Raw genomic sequence first — 14,343 nt, forward strand, 5'->3', positions numbered from 1 at the left:
ACTTTACCCACTGATTTCAGTGGGACTACACATGTAAGTAAAGTTATGTATGTAGTTCAGTGTTTGAAGGATTGGGGCCCAATTTATTAATTGTTACCTTCCTTACGTAGAGGATAATTTCAGAAAATATAAGTTTTTTTGCAATAGCCTTTTCAAATATTCCTTTCTCAGTTTCCACATTTAGCATGATTTAGTTAGCGTTTTGCCCCTATTATTAACATTGAAAACTGCAGTTTAATGGAGAGAGATGGCTACTTTTCCACATTGTGTCAAATATTGCATTATATTACATTTATAATGTATATTTCAAAAATGAATTCATTTCTTATAAATTATGGCGGGAGTAATGCCTTTTCCATAATATTAATTAAAGATTGTTAGCTTACCATGATAAGCCTAATGTGAGTATAATGTAGGAGTTCAGAGAGGCTTGGTGTCCAGCAACTTGAAAGACATCTCTGAGATGCATGTTTCAAGTCTCTACTTTTCCTAACTCATACAGAATATACATAAAAAGGTCCTTATTATTTCCAACATAAAGAAGATACTGAAGTCAGCACTTCAAATAAAATCAAGAAATGTATACATTGACACTAAATACAAATTGTAACGTTATAAGAGCCGGGTATCAGGACAGTCTCACTTCATTCCAGAAGGGTAAGAATTATTCACCCTTCCTTTTCCTGAATTGCTTGAACTCTTTAAAAGGAACCCTGATCTTTAAACTCTTTAAAAAGGTCCCTGTACACTAGTTTGTCCAGCTACTCCATGTTTAATAAACATAAGGATAACTTTTCTACTAAAAGCAGTTTTAATCTAAAAACAAACCTAAACGGAAGCTCTGTTTGCGAAAGTATGGAAATAATCTCCCTCTAACATTGTAAAAATGAAAATAACCATGGCTGTGGTATCAGCACTGGTATTCCCACAGTACTATATTGTTTTTAAGCAGAACTCCCCACTGAAGTACATGGGGAGTTCTGTTTAAAGATTGCTGACATCTGTCCCACAATGTTGATCTGTATGGGGGTGATCTTACACGTCAAACACACAAAGCGATAGTTAGATGCTCAGCATTAGTTTAAATTCTTTGTTTTTAATGTATGAGAGGGAGAGAGTGTGGGGACACATAAGCACACTTTATAAAAAGAAATAAAAGGGAGACAAGATGAATCAAATGTGTAATAAAGATTTCACAATTGAAATTAATGCCACTAGACAGCATGTTTAACTGAATGAACTGCCTTGGATTGAATTACACAATATGAGTTTTCTAAACACAATAGGGCCACATTTGGCTCTCAGCTTCACAGGTGTAATTCAATTGAAGTGTCAAAGGAGTTGCACAGCATTTGACTCTGAGTCTGTAAGGTTTAATCCCCATACCTACTGCTGCTGGTTAGTGTATGTGTTTGTATTTCCAATTACCTGTATCTGTCATGCTCCTGCAGTAAGAATCAATCCAAAAATAAAATCTTTTCAATTGGGAAAATGAATCTCTTAACTCACTTTTAAGAACTCACGTTTCTCAGAAAACCTTTTTTTTCCCCCTCAGCAGAAGTACAAGGTAAATGTTTAATAATTGTTTAATCCTAGTTTTCCTTCGTCAGTGTTTTAAAGTAGTTTTATTTTCCTTGCTGATTGTACGTTTTTCCTTTAGTGTGTTCATAAACTACAGCATTACAATGGTATACAGTATCTTAGGTTTGTTTAAGTTGTCTCTTAAAGCGTGATATTATCTTTGAAAATCTAAAGCAGTCTAGTTTCTTGTACAGGAAGTGTACACTATTTTAAATATGTTGAAAAAATTGCTGGTGACAGTAACCCCAAGTCAACTCATTACATTTTCAGTGAGTTGGTTCAACTAATTTTGCAGACTGAGAGCTGGACACTGCAAATGGATCCACCCAAGTCTACCCCTGCACCCATGTGGAGCCCCACTGACTGCAGGGGAGCGATGTATAAACATGGGTTTTCCCAGGGAAATCCATTTTGTAGGATCTGACTCTAAGTGGCTAATAGTTATTACCCCAGACTAAATTACATCAGACACAGAATACTTCCCTTTCTATTGTCTCATACTGAAAAGAGTGCCATTTTTATCTCTGCGTTTAATGTTTGGTTCTGCAAATGTTTAAAGATTAACACCATTATGTTTATATCCTTTAAATTAAGTTAAATTTAATGCCATATTTCTATCATAGGAACTGTAGGCAATTTTTTTTTTGTCCAGTAATTTTCTTGTGAAATTACAAAACTCTCATTAGAAATGAACATAAATGAACTGATTCTAAAGTCCATTATAAACATACTTTCTGGGGAAATATATAGTTAAAAGATGTCTAAAATACTAGAGAAACTACTTTTTTGAAACAAAAGCACCTGGTTTTTAAGCATGCTTATTATTCACATGAGAAACTACTGTACCTATTGGATATACAACTATAGTGTCCAATCCTGCATTCCTTATTCAGCCAAACCTCCTGATCATTTCAAAAGGAGTTTTGCCTAAGTAAAGACTGTAGGATTGGGTCTTTAGGATGCTTGAAACTGTGTTGTCTCACTTGATAAATCTGAAGCAGTTATTGTTCAGTTTTAGATCAAGTCTCATGCATAAGTAAATCCTGTAGTTCCCCCCATACGTTTTATTTTGACTGTCTTCCCCAAATGCCCTCCTCTCCAGCTTCCCTTTTTTACACTAGTAGTATATTTTAAATTTAATGCCCAGTTCTGATTTTATAAAACAACTCCTTGCCCACTACTCCTCAATTTCTGCTTGTCTTTCACTTTCTCGTGGCCCCAACTTTATTTCATTAGCTTTGTTGTAAAACATTTTAAACTCTTACCTTCAGTTCATGTTGCACACTCCTCTGTACTTCAAGGTCCAAACACAGTTGGTAAGTAACATTTCAGAGAAAGGAAGTAGACTCAAAAGGTCTGTCTTGTTCCTCTGTGAAAACATTGTGATCTCCTATCAGCAGAACACATACAGCATGGTATTTTCTGTGCGTGCGTGTGCTGCACTTGTTTTTCCTCTAGTAAATTACTCACAAAGTTTCTGCTTCACTTGGCAAGCTACTGTAGCTCCTCCCTTTCTCCGTTTACAGCCATTTTCAAGAAATGAGAAGCCGTGCTCAAAGGGGAGTGGACTGCTGGATTAAACTGCTAAATTTTAGGGCTTCAGGTTTACTAATAAAGCATACAGGCTCCTGGAGCACTCCGGTTTGTTTGGTATGCAGACAGTCGCATTTGCATTTTTTCTCCCTGTTTAAGAACTTACTTCTTTCTCATTAAATGGAAGATTTAACTGGCTTGGCAGCAATTGTTCAAGGATGTATGCAGTGTTTGACTTTGGAAACTATAATTGAGAAATTCAGTTTAAGGTTTTATTTTTGTAGGAGATGCATCACAGATAGTACAGCATTTCTAAATACAGATTACAAGATACAGAAGTGTCCCTACTACTTACATAAGAACTAGTATGTATTAGGAGTTAATAAGAACAAATTCAGAAAATTTACTTTCAGTTTAGAGATTGAATATATAAAAGACATTGTAGTGAAATGTTAATGTATATTAGTGAATATATAACTGCATATTGCAATGGGTTTTGTGCAGGCATTTATATTCTAATTTTAAAAATTAGGAAATGGAAAAATTAATGTTCTCAAAGCACTTTTAATTCACCTCCCAAGTGTGTGTGTGTGTGTGTGTGTGTGTGTGTGTGTGTGTGTGGACAAGGTGGGTGAGGTAAAATCCCGTTGGTTTCCCTTCTGTTGGTAAGAGAAACAAACTTGTGTATGGATGGATGCATGGACAGACAGACAGACCTGCCTTAAAACTGAGCATTTCTGAGAGCTGAACTGTGCTGGCTGAACTATGGTTTGGAATTTATCTTGTACTTCATTTTTACTCTAGCTGTTCTTTTGTTTGTATAGAAGCCGCTCAGACAATTAAAATACTTTTCCCAGATGAAGCAAAACAGAAGGATTTACTGCAAAAAAGAAGCTATTACCTGATTTTCAATGCACATTTTAATTGACAGTATCAACCAAAAGCAAAATATTGCTTTACTTTTTGCCTTCACTTACTTTATAGCTGTGCTTCAGATGCTTTGGTTTCCCTTATTGTTATGAGGGATTTATTCATCTGTATAGATTCTCTCTAAGACAGATAGATAAACAGGCTTTCAAACAGTGATATTTTAAAGTTTGATTATTTTTCATTTGACTTAAAAAAAAAAAAAAGCTTCAGCCATGAGACACTGGAATTTTTGCTGTGTAAACTCTTAACCTTTTGTCTAGAAAATAATCTTTTGCTTAAACTGTAGATTTATCATATATGTGTGAAATAGTTAAGTAAACCAGGCTGTATGAGCTTTGATAACTTTGATAACTTATTCAAAAGTTAAAATATTGACTGTCAATCACCTCTAACCAGTAAATTAATCACATGTACTTTTAGGTCTAGGACTCTTGCACATTACTACCTGATCCTGCATTATTTGGAGGTCTCTAAACTCCTGTTGGCCTTATAGAGATTGAAAAGAATATTGTATAAAGGGAGTGAAGGTGCATAGCACCTTACTGGGCTGTATAGAATTTCTTCAGATCAGGCTTGAGATAACTGGAAAAAATTGTCAGAAGTGCTGCATTGATACTGTAACCCTAGCTTGATAGTTAATCAAGTGTTTGTACAGCACTTTGAAAATGTAAGTGCTAAGTGTTATTGATTATAATTGTGGGTGCTTTTCCCCCAGCATTACCAGTCACTAGTCCAGTGGTTCCCAAGCATTTCATGCCACACCCTTCTTTGAGCTGAGGGTGGTGGTGTGGTTGAGTGCTGTCCCTGAGGGGAGGGAGTTGCAGAGCAAGCATGTCCCGCACTCGCCCCTCTGTGGCCACTCACTCAAATTTGGTGTAGCCAACTCCTCTCAGGGTGGCTGGGCGAAACCTGAGAAGTGCCACAACTCCTGTGCACCAAGGGCCAGAGAGGGAGCCGAGCTCAGCCAGTCACATGGGACAGGAGCTGCTTCAACTGGAATGGCATTTTATTGGTCAAAGCAGGACAGTCTCCTGATCTTCCTGGCACCCTTTCATGACCTCTGCTGGGGACATGACCCCCAGTTGGAAAATGCTGCACTAGTCACTTTTACTTTTGAAAATAAAAGTTTTACCCCTGAAGGAGAGAAGGCAGTGATTACCTTGGGTGCCACTATTGCCAAGTTCATAACCAGGAATCTCTTGAATGTTTATTTTATGCTTGTGCCATAGGGATTAACAGAATAACAGTTTAATGGATGTATAAGAAGGAATGGCTTAAAACTATATGGAAATATCTATACTCGATAAAACACTTTGTAATAGTAAGGGCAATGAGGCCCTAGAACAGTGGTCGGCAACCTTTTAGAATTGGTGTGCCGAGTCTTCATTTATTCACTTTAATTTAAGGTTTCGTGTGCCAGTAATACATTTTAACGTTTTTTAGAAGGTCTCTCTCTATAAGTCTATATATTATATCACTAAACTATTGTCGTATGTAAACAAGGTTTTCAAAATGTTTAAGAAGCTTCATTTAAAATTAAATTAAATCGGTGATCTTACACCGCCAGCCCGCTCAGCCTGTTGCCAGCCTGGGGTTCCATTCACCGAGACCCCAGACCGGCAGTGGGCTGAGCGGGGCCGGCGGCCGGGACCCCAGACCGGCAGTGGGCTGAGCGGGGCCGGCGGCCGGGACCCCAGACCGGCAGTGGGCTGAGCGGGGCCGGCGGCCGGGACCCCAGACCGGCAGTGGGCTGAGCGGGGCCGGCGGCCGGGACCCCAGACCGGCAGTGGGCTGAGCGGCTCAGCCCGCTGCCACTCAGCCCGCTGTTGGTCTGGGGTTCCGTCCACTGGCTCCTGCCAGCCAGGGTCCTGGCTGCCGGCCCCACTTAGCCTGCTGCTGGTGTGGAGTCCCAGCCCTGTCCGCATAGAGTAGGTACCTACCTTCTCCCTGGTTCTAGCCATTCTCTTCCTCTCTCTGCACTGAGACGAGGGTGGGAGTGTGCTGAGAACAGGGCTGGGGGTACAGGGTCTGGCCAGGAGCTAGAATGAGGGAGGGGGCTCAGGGTTGGGGCAGGAGGTTTGGGTGTGGAGCGCTTACCTGGGCAGCTCCCATTTGATGCAAGGGGTGCAGGTGGGAATGGGGGGGGGTGCAGGAGCTCCCGTTTGGTGCTCAGGGTGGGAGTGGGGATGTGGGGGGTGCAAGAGTCAGGGCATGGGGTGAGGGGGGGGTTGGGTATGTGTGGGGGGTGCCGGAGTTAGGGCTGGGGTTGTGGGAGGGGGGTGCAGGGGTGAGGGCAGAGGGCTGGGGTGTGTGGAGGGGTGCAGGGGGTCAGGGCTGGGGGTGTGGGCTGGGGTCATGGGGGTGCTCCCAGCCCCCTGCCCCTGAGTGGCTCACGGCAGGGGGCTGGAGGGGCTATGCCCTGATTCCACCCTCTTCCCCAAGGTCCCCGGAGCAGAGAGCGCTCTGCGGCTCCGCTTTTACCTCTCCCCCACTTTTACCTCTCCCCCTCCGTAGCAAGGGCCGTGGCCGCAGGGAGGGAGAGAAGGAGGGGCAGGAACCCAGTACGCTGGGGGAAGAGGCGGGGGAAGCTTGCCTGCCCTGCAAGGAGAGAGCGGTGGACGGGGGGGGGGGGGGGGGCGGAAAACAGAGGGCCGGGCCAGGCAGGATTTTTAGTGGCACACTGCTGTCTGCCCGGGTCCAGCAGACAGCAGCGTGCCATTAAAAATTGGCTCGCATGCCGTGTTTGGTGTGCCATAGGTTGCTGACCCCTGCCCTAGAAGCACAGATAAAATGCCTTCAGCATTAGTGCAGAGGAGAATCTTGCTTGATGCAGGGTGTTGGGCTGAGTAACCCAAGAGGCCTCTTCCAACCCTGTAATTTATGATTATATGGTGCAGCTGGTGACCAGTTTGACTGGTGAGGTACTTGTAATTGTTTGTATGATATAAGGCTGGTGGTGTAAGGTAATGAATTGAGTGCAGTATGAGAGAAGCAACGAACAAGTGACTCGTTCATAAAATACTATTGAATCTAATAATAGGTTTCAAAAATACAAGCGAAAAGGCCAGAGTTGGCCACAAGATGGAACAGAGTAATTTCTCCACAACTCTTGCAATCATAACTTATTTTGGCCCAATCTTGAGAAATGCTGAGCACCTTCAATTCACTGGTAAGACCTCATATGGAATAATATGTACAATTTTGGTCAGTCATGTTCAAAAAAGACAAAATTAAATTGGAATAGGTGCAGAGAAGAGCTAGTAGGATGATTAGGAGAATAGGACGGCCTATCCTACAAGAGGAGACTGGAAGAGCTTGGTTTGTTTAGTCTAGCAAAATTAAGGCTGAGAGGGGATATGATTGCTCTCGATAAATACATTGGGGGGAGGGGGGAAATACCATGGGAGGGTGAAGAGCTGTTTAAGCTAAAGGACAATGTTGACACAAGAATGAACGGATATAAAGTGGCCATGAAGAAATTCAGGCTGGAAATTAAAATGTTTCTAACCATCAGAGGAGTAAGGTTCTGGAACAGCCTCCCAGTAGGAGTTGTGGAGGCAAACAACTTAACTAATTTAAAGAGAGAGCTGGACAAATTTATGAGTGTGACTGTATGACGGAGTTGCTTGTGATGTTAGGAGGGAGGACTCAGTAGCCTGGGGGCTCACTTCCGGTTTGTTTTATGTTCCTAAATGTTCATGATTCAGGGTTACAGCTGGCCACCAGCAGGGGTCAGGAAGAGATTCCCACTTCTCCCACCATGCATGCATGTTTGTTTTTAAATCTCCTTCCTCTGAAGCATCAGGTTGGCAACCGCTGGAGATGGGACATTGGTCAGGGTGGACCAGGGCTCTGAGCTAGCACCAAGCATTCTCTTTGGCTGGTTCTTGCTCACATGCTCAGTGTCTGATAGCCAAATGTGTAATTGGGAAGGAATTTTCCCCTAATTCAGATTAGCAGTTACTTTGTTTTGTTCTCTTTTCTTTTTTCACCTTCCTTTGCAGCATGAGGGTGCAGGTCACTTGCCAGGCTTGTCTGGATATATCTCACTTAATCATTTCCCAGCCATTGTGGGGTCCTCAGGTACTGGTGCACTTCGGTCCTGTGGCAAAGAATAGTCTAGTCTCCTGTGGGCTGTAATACACTGGTCTAATATCTGTTGTTGTGTTTCGTGTGTGGGTGCTGGGGGGTGTTGGTGGTCTGTGATATACAGAAGGTCAAACTAGGTGATATGGTGGTTCCCTTCTGGCTGTAAGTTATGAGACTGACTCCGTGACACCTATTTTTATGAAAAAAAAAGTAAAGCTTCCAAATTGTATATATAGCTATTTGCAACCTTTTGTTTCTGTTACTGTGACATTTGTCTCCTCTCCCCCAGTTGTGTTGCGCCTCCTTGTCCTTATTTAGATTGTCAACTCTCTGGGAGTTTATATATGAACAGGGCCAGGCAAATGAGGCTCCAATCATGACTGGGTCTTGTGAAGACATTCCTATAACTATTTGGTAGAGAGAAAAACCATAATCTATAAATGATGACAGGGGTTTTTCAAGATGAGCATTCCTGCTGAGTGTTCTCTGTAACACTGCAGCGTGTCTGACTCCAAAAGTGATGAAAAGTATCTCTGAGTTTGTTTTATTCAGAAATGAATACCCATCAGAGGGTATATTCGCTTTCTTCTTTCTCTTTTATTCTTTCTTTGGTCTGTTTCTCTCTCCTCCTCTCGCCCCTCCCCATTCTTTTAAACTAAAATACGAGAACATTTCAGATAAGCTCAGTAAAATGGAAGATTGCTTACAGGGAGAAAGACAAAAGGATTGATTAGTTTGGAAACCACAATAACAACTGCCAAAGGGCATGTTGCCAATTAAACTGCATTATCTCTAGGACTAACTGACAATGTGGTAGCAAACAGTAATCTGGAAAATCTTGAGAACTAAGCAGGGCTGGCAATTGCCCAGGAAAAACTAGTTTAGGACATGGTGTTGGTAAATATCCGCTTAAACCAGGAAACAGAAAAATAATTGCATCGGTGTCCAGCAAATTCTGCAAGCATCGAATGAATCTGTTCAAACTTTGGATACATCCATTCAAAACTGAGGAACAGGCTCAATCTGTCCACTACGTCAAAGCTGGTCTTCTGCTACAGAATGCTGCATGGCCAAATGGACCTGAATTGGCGGTCTGCAACCCTGCATGCCTCTGATTGCTTCGTGCTTCAAGCCTACAATTCTGCATTATTGTCATTTTCACATAATGAGATGTTTTTGACTTTTATTCATATAATATTGAAAACTGAAATATGAGTCATGACAGGCATAACTTCACTGAGAAAACATCATACCAAAATGTATGCAGACATTCCAATATTCAGGATTATAATTACATATATTACTATTACACCCACTGCAGTTTTACTTTTTATTTTACAATCCTAAATTAATCTAGGAATCTACTGCCTTATGTAACCACAATTTGAATATGTAACTAAAACTTAGTGTGATGTTCATTAATGAAACAATTTTAAAAACAGAAAATGCCTTAAAATGGGACTAACTCGTTTTTCCCAAGGCAGTAAAAACCATGATTTTACCTGCTAAAAACCACCATATCATGCCATCCCTAAAACTAAGCCAGGCCCTAGGCCAAGTGCACATTTTGGGAGTTCCTGCCACCTGTGGAACCCCCAATTTTATTGACCACTGAAGATCAGACCCCTTCGGTTTTTAAATGATATCAGAATAGAAGTCTTAAACTGTAGGGGCTCCCATATCTCGCTACGCCAAGACTCCACAGTTCCTTTACCTAGCTCTGGGTCAATAAAGACCCAATGTTTCATGAGTAAAAACGGAGAAGACAACATGATTGAACGGATACAATTCTGATCTCTTTCTGACTGCTGAGATCAAATATTTGGCAACCCACTCAACTTAAGGGCGCATATGGGAAAGTAGATTTCTGTTAATGGGATTTACTCAAGTGGCCTAGGCTAGAAAAAAAAGTGAGATCCTTACTTAAGAGCTTCTTCCTAAAGGAAGGCACTGCAGCCTCTGCTCCTTTTTTCCCAGAAGGGTGTGGGGGAAGTTATGTATTTTGGAACAGAAGGACACAAGTCCTGTGTATATTTGTTTCTTATATTTTTCCTTTCAGCAAAGAAACCCATGAAAGGAGAGCAGGGACAGGAAAAAGCCACGAGGTAGACCTGGTGAGATTCCTGCAAAGCATGCCTTCAGGAGGAGAGGAGGGCTGTTTGAATTGTCTGGCAATGAGACATCCCAACATTATGGATCTGGGGAGCTGTGGGGAAAGGTCCCAAATCCATGGCAGTAGAAGCCATCCAGTAGGGACATCTGCTCTCCAAATGACTCTGCTGGCGATTTATTTATTTACTTACATACTACTTGTCAATATGGCTCCTGCAGGGGTTACGCTACCATTGGCAGCATCCCTTTGCAGCTGCTCAGTAGCAGCAGAGGTGATTCTGTATGAGTTAACTCCAACACACACCATTATGTTTTATTAACGTAGCCATTGGCTGAGTAGGAGATGGCATCAAGGAGTCCCCTCTCTCCCCCAGGTAACGTGGGGTGGGAAGGAGGCAGGGAGAGCACGGGGGGGCCCTGGGCTGAGGGCAGGGCAGGGAGGAGACGTGGGGAGGTCACGTGTCCTCCCCTTCAGCTGGTACCCACCCCAGTATGGCAGGGCTATACTTTTCTGATTTGGTTTTAACACCAAAACTCAATGGAGCCTCAATGTGGGGAGGTGACTGCCCCTCTTTTCCCATTCAGAATGTCTGAGAGGTGTTTTCCTCCCCGTCTCCCCCACAGAGAAGAGCACAGTCCTGACTTGAATGCCTCATAATCATTTTTGCATTTATGCATTACGCATTTATGACATTTTTGCAATGTAACAATTTTTTGCAGCAAAACTGGAGATCCTTGGGGTTTATTTTTGTACAAATCTAAAGAAATAACATAAGTAATACAAGTTAAACAAAAGCCATATCCATTAAAGTAAGCAATCTTTGCACAGTGAATACAGATACCCATCCAACAAGTCTGAACTTACTTAGTATGTGGAAATGGAAAAATATTTTTTATTATACACAAAGATTTATTGGATTTTATTTTCAAAAAACTGTCTTAAGGAAAACAAAGTATTGTCAAGTATTCGTCACTTCTGTAGTACACACTCTATAGTCCAGCATAATTTATATCTTAAATAGTAATAATAACTAGAAGCAGTGTAGAGCAAGAAAACTAAACACACTTCACATGATGATGACTTACACAATAGCCTTTCCCAAAATAGGAAAACGTGGAAAGCAAGAAGTGACAATTTAAATGTCAACATTGTTGATTACTTCACTCGTGATCATTTAGCATGAATATCCAGTCATTGTCGTCATACTACCATCCCAATCCACCTGCCATCCCTTTTTGGGTGCAGCTTTTTCCCCAAACAAACAATTTCTCCAATGCAGTTACTCATTGTCAGTCCAAAATTCTGCAGTACATTGAAAAAGAAAAAGTTGAGGCAACATAAAATGAATTTACTTTACTATCAAGGTGAATAACATGAAGGTTGCTGCATATGTTGTACTATTCATTTTCATATTTGGGTCAGTAAAGACTTCCATTTTAAAATTTAAATGGACCCACTGCAGAATTTCTTGTGTGCTACACCAGTATGTCACATAAACTGTTTGCTGTGGAGCACTCCACACCTTCAACCTTAAAATACATGCACATGAAATTCAAAGCTGAACATAAATTGAAGTTTCTTTTAATATGAAACACTGTGAACCTATAGACCTAACAAAGAACCAGAGAAAGATAAGTAACCTTGAAAAGAATTCGTTCTATAATGATGTGTTTAGCAGTAACTTCAACAGACTTAACCCTGTTGATGAATTTGGCCTATTATATGAAATGGAAGTATTTAGTCAAACAGTTTACTCTGATGTCTTGAAAATAATGCACCATTTGGGTCATGACCTATCAAAAAAACAGAATCTTATTCTATGTATCAGTCATTGGGACCATTTGTTATCTGATGGACATTTAAACTAACGCAGTTTTCAGCTCGTCCTGCAAACTCTTGCAGCCCACAGAATACCAGTGCATAGAGCAGTTGTGATTGCCTTAAAGAGAAAATATTTTACATTTTATGAAGCCAAAACCAAAATAAGAATGGGAATGGGTACATCAAGATCACAAGATACAAAGAAATACTAAGGTACTATTTGTGAAAGCACAGAAAGCCACAAGACATTTCACGATTATAGCCCTGAAATGTTTTCATTTCATCTGTGAAAGGAAGCTGTGAAAGGAATCCTGTCCATGTAAAATATACCATTCACACCTTCTTTTATGGGGCAGCACAAGTAGCCGGATTTCAGAATCTCCATCATACTTAAGAGTTACTTGTTGAGCAGGGGCAGCAGGTTTGTATAATTTTTGGTGGTGCCCAGAATGGGTCCCAAGTCCTGCCCGCCGCACCAAGTCCCCCCCGCCCCAACACTTGCCTAAGGCTCTGGGAGGGAGTTTGGGTGCAGATGGGGTACGGGCTCTGGGAGGGAGTTTGGGTACGGGAGGGGTGCAGGCTCTAGGAGGATGTTTGGGCATGGGGTACAGGAGGGGGTGCGGGCTCTGGGAGGGAGTTTGGGTGCGGGAGGAGGTTTGGGGTTCAGGCTCTGGGAGGGAGTTTGGGTGCGGGAGGGGGTTTGGGGTTCAGGCTCTGGTGGGAGGGAGTTTGGGTGCAGGAGGGGTGAGGGGTTGGGCTCTGGTGGGAGGGAATCTGGTGCTGGATGGGGCTCTGGGCTTGGGCAGGCGGTTTGGGTGCAGGAAGAGGTGCGGGGGGCAGGCTCCGGGAGGGAGTTTGGATGCGGGGTGCAGGCTCTGGGCTGGGGCAGGGGGTTGGGGTGCGGGAGAGAGTGAGGGGTGTGGTGCTTACCAAAGTGACCGGCACATATCCCTCTCTGGGTGAGGGGGCGCAGGAGGTCTCCACACTCGCTGCTGCCCGCAGGCACCGCCCCCTTAGTTCCCATTGGCCGCAGTTCCCAGCCAATGGGAGCTGCAGAGTCAACAGTCAGGGCAGGGGCAGCGTGCAGACACACACCCTCCCCAGGGGCCACAGGGCCGTGCCGTGCCGTGCCAGCCACTTCCGGGAGTGGTGTGGAGCGAGAGTGGACAGGAAGCCGGTGGTGGTGGCGGCGGCCAGGGCCCCCAGGCCTTTTTAAATTGCTTGGGGGCAGCAGTCAGGGCTGAGAGACACTCCAGGCGGGGTGTGCAGGGGCAGCAGGCAGGGCTGGGGGAAAGACCCGGCCCCGAACACTGGTGGAGACGGGCCCCTGTGCTCTGAATATTCCTGGAGCACAGGCACCATGGGCCCATATAACTCGCCGCCCCTGTTGTTGAGGATCCCTGCTGTATGGAGCATATGTTAACTTCACAATATCCTTCTGCCCATTTAAATCAACATTGCTGCATTAAAGCAGCTCAACCCTTTGCAATCGAAGTTGACAAAAATGACTTCTATCCTGGATAGTATGGGCCAAATTCAACCCTAGTGTGAGAAGCAGCATGTCCAATGATTCTAGTGAAAGTACAACAGAATTAAATTTAACCCCGTGACTTGGCATGGAGGAAACTACAGTTCTTCCTTAATACAATCTCCATTTTGTTAGATTCACCTGTGCTTAGAATTTGAGACAGGGAACACTGATGAAACTTGGCATTATTAAGCCATTCCCAGTAGCTGTTCTGCTGCCAGTTGCAAAAACTGACAGGAGGTGCAGAAGGCGGTTTTCCTGAAATTGAGCCACTTCCTATCGCTAAAGTGAGGTAAAGCTGACCTGGTGACTTGTTAGGAGTGCATTACACTGGCTCCATAGGAAACTCCTGTTGTGAAATAGACTCATTCTCCAGCCTCAGCCTGCAAGGACGCAGTACTGAATAAAGGTTTCCAGGAAATGCACCAATACAAACAGTATTTGTTTTCCACATAATGGGTATAGAAATTGGTAGGTAACCGGTTTGATTTGGTTTAAGGTCTGGAAGGAAAATTCAGCTGCTGGCTGAACAAGTAGAATACCAATGATGACATGACTCTAAAATGTACCATGTCTGTTGTATATAAAATTATTGTCCTGTTAGTTGTCAGAGAAAGTCTGAGCATTTTGTTTAGGGTTTTTGTTTTTGGACACTGAGTGATCTTTAATTTTGCCAGGTATCTAGACTATAGATATCGTTAGCTGCCATTATGAGGTCAGTGGTGAATTTATTTATTTCACGTTATAA

At 42.9% G+C, this 14,343-nt stretch overlaps 2 protein-coding genes across 6 annotated transcripts in view; one reads left to right on the forward strand and one right to left on the reverse strand.

The window, feature by feature from the left end:
- The window catches only part of CHLSN (cholesin), a 196,280-nt gene that overhangs the window by 85,182 nt on the left and 96,755 nt on the right, over positions 1 to 14,343 (forward strand). The window lies entirely within an intron of this gene.
- The window catches only part of GPR146 (G protein-coupled receptor 146), a 67,288-nt gene that overhangs the window by 3,419 nt on the left and 49,526 nt on the right, over positions 1 to 14,343 (reverse strand). The window contains exons 3-4 of one of the 4 annotated variants that reach the window (XM_074965236.1): positions 4,092 to 4,164; positions 2,847 to 2,950 (exon numbers count right to left, since the gene is read on the reverse strand). The exons of 1 other annotated variant lie outside the window; for it this stretch is intronic. The gene's annotated coding sequence lies outside the window, so the exon portion shown is untranslated. Of the gene's footprint in view, positions 1 to 2,846; positions 2,972 to 4,091; positions 4,165 to 14,343 lie in introns of all 4 variants that reach the window. 2 more of the 4 variants (XM_074965235.1, XM_074965237.1) reach the window with 2 other exon arrangements.

Source organism: Natator depressus, chromosome 10 (assembly GCF_965152275.1).
Source record: "Natator depressus isolate rNatDep1 chromosome 10, rNatDep2.hap1, whole genome shotgun sequence".
Lineage (NCBI taxonomy): Eukaryota > Metazoa > Chordata > Testudines > Cheloniidae > Natator > Natator depressus.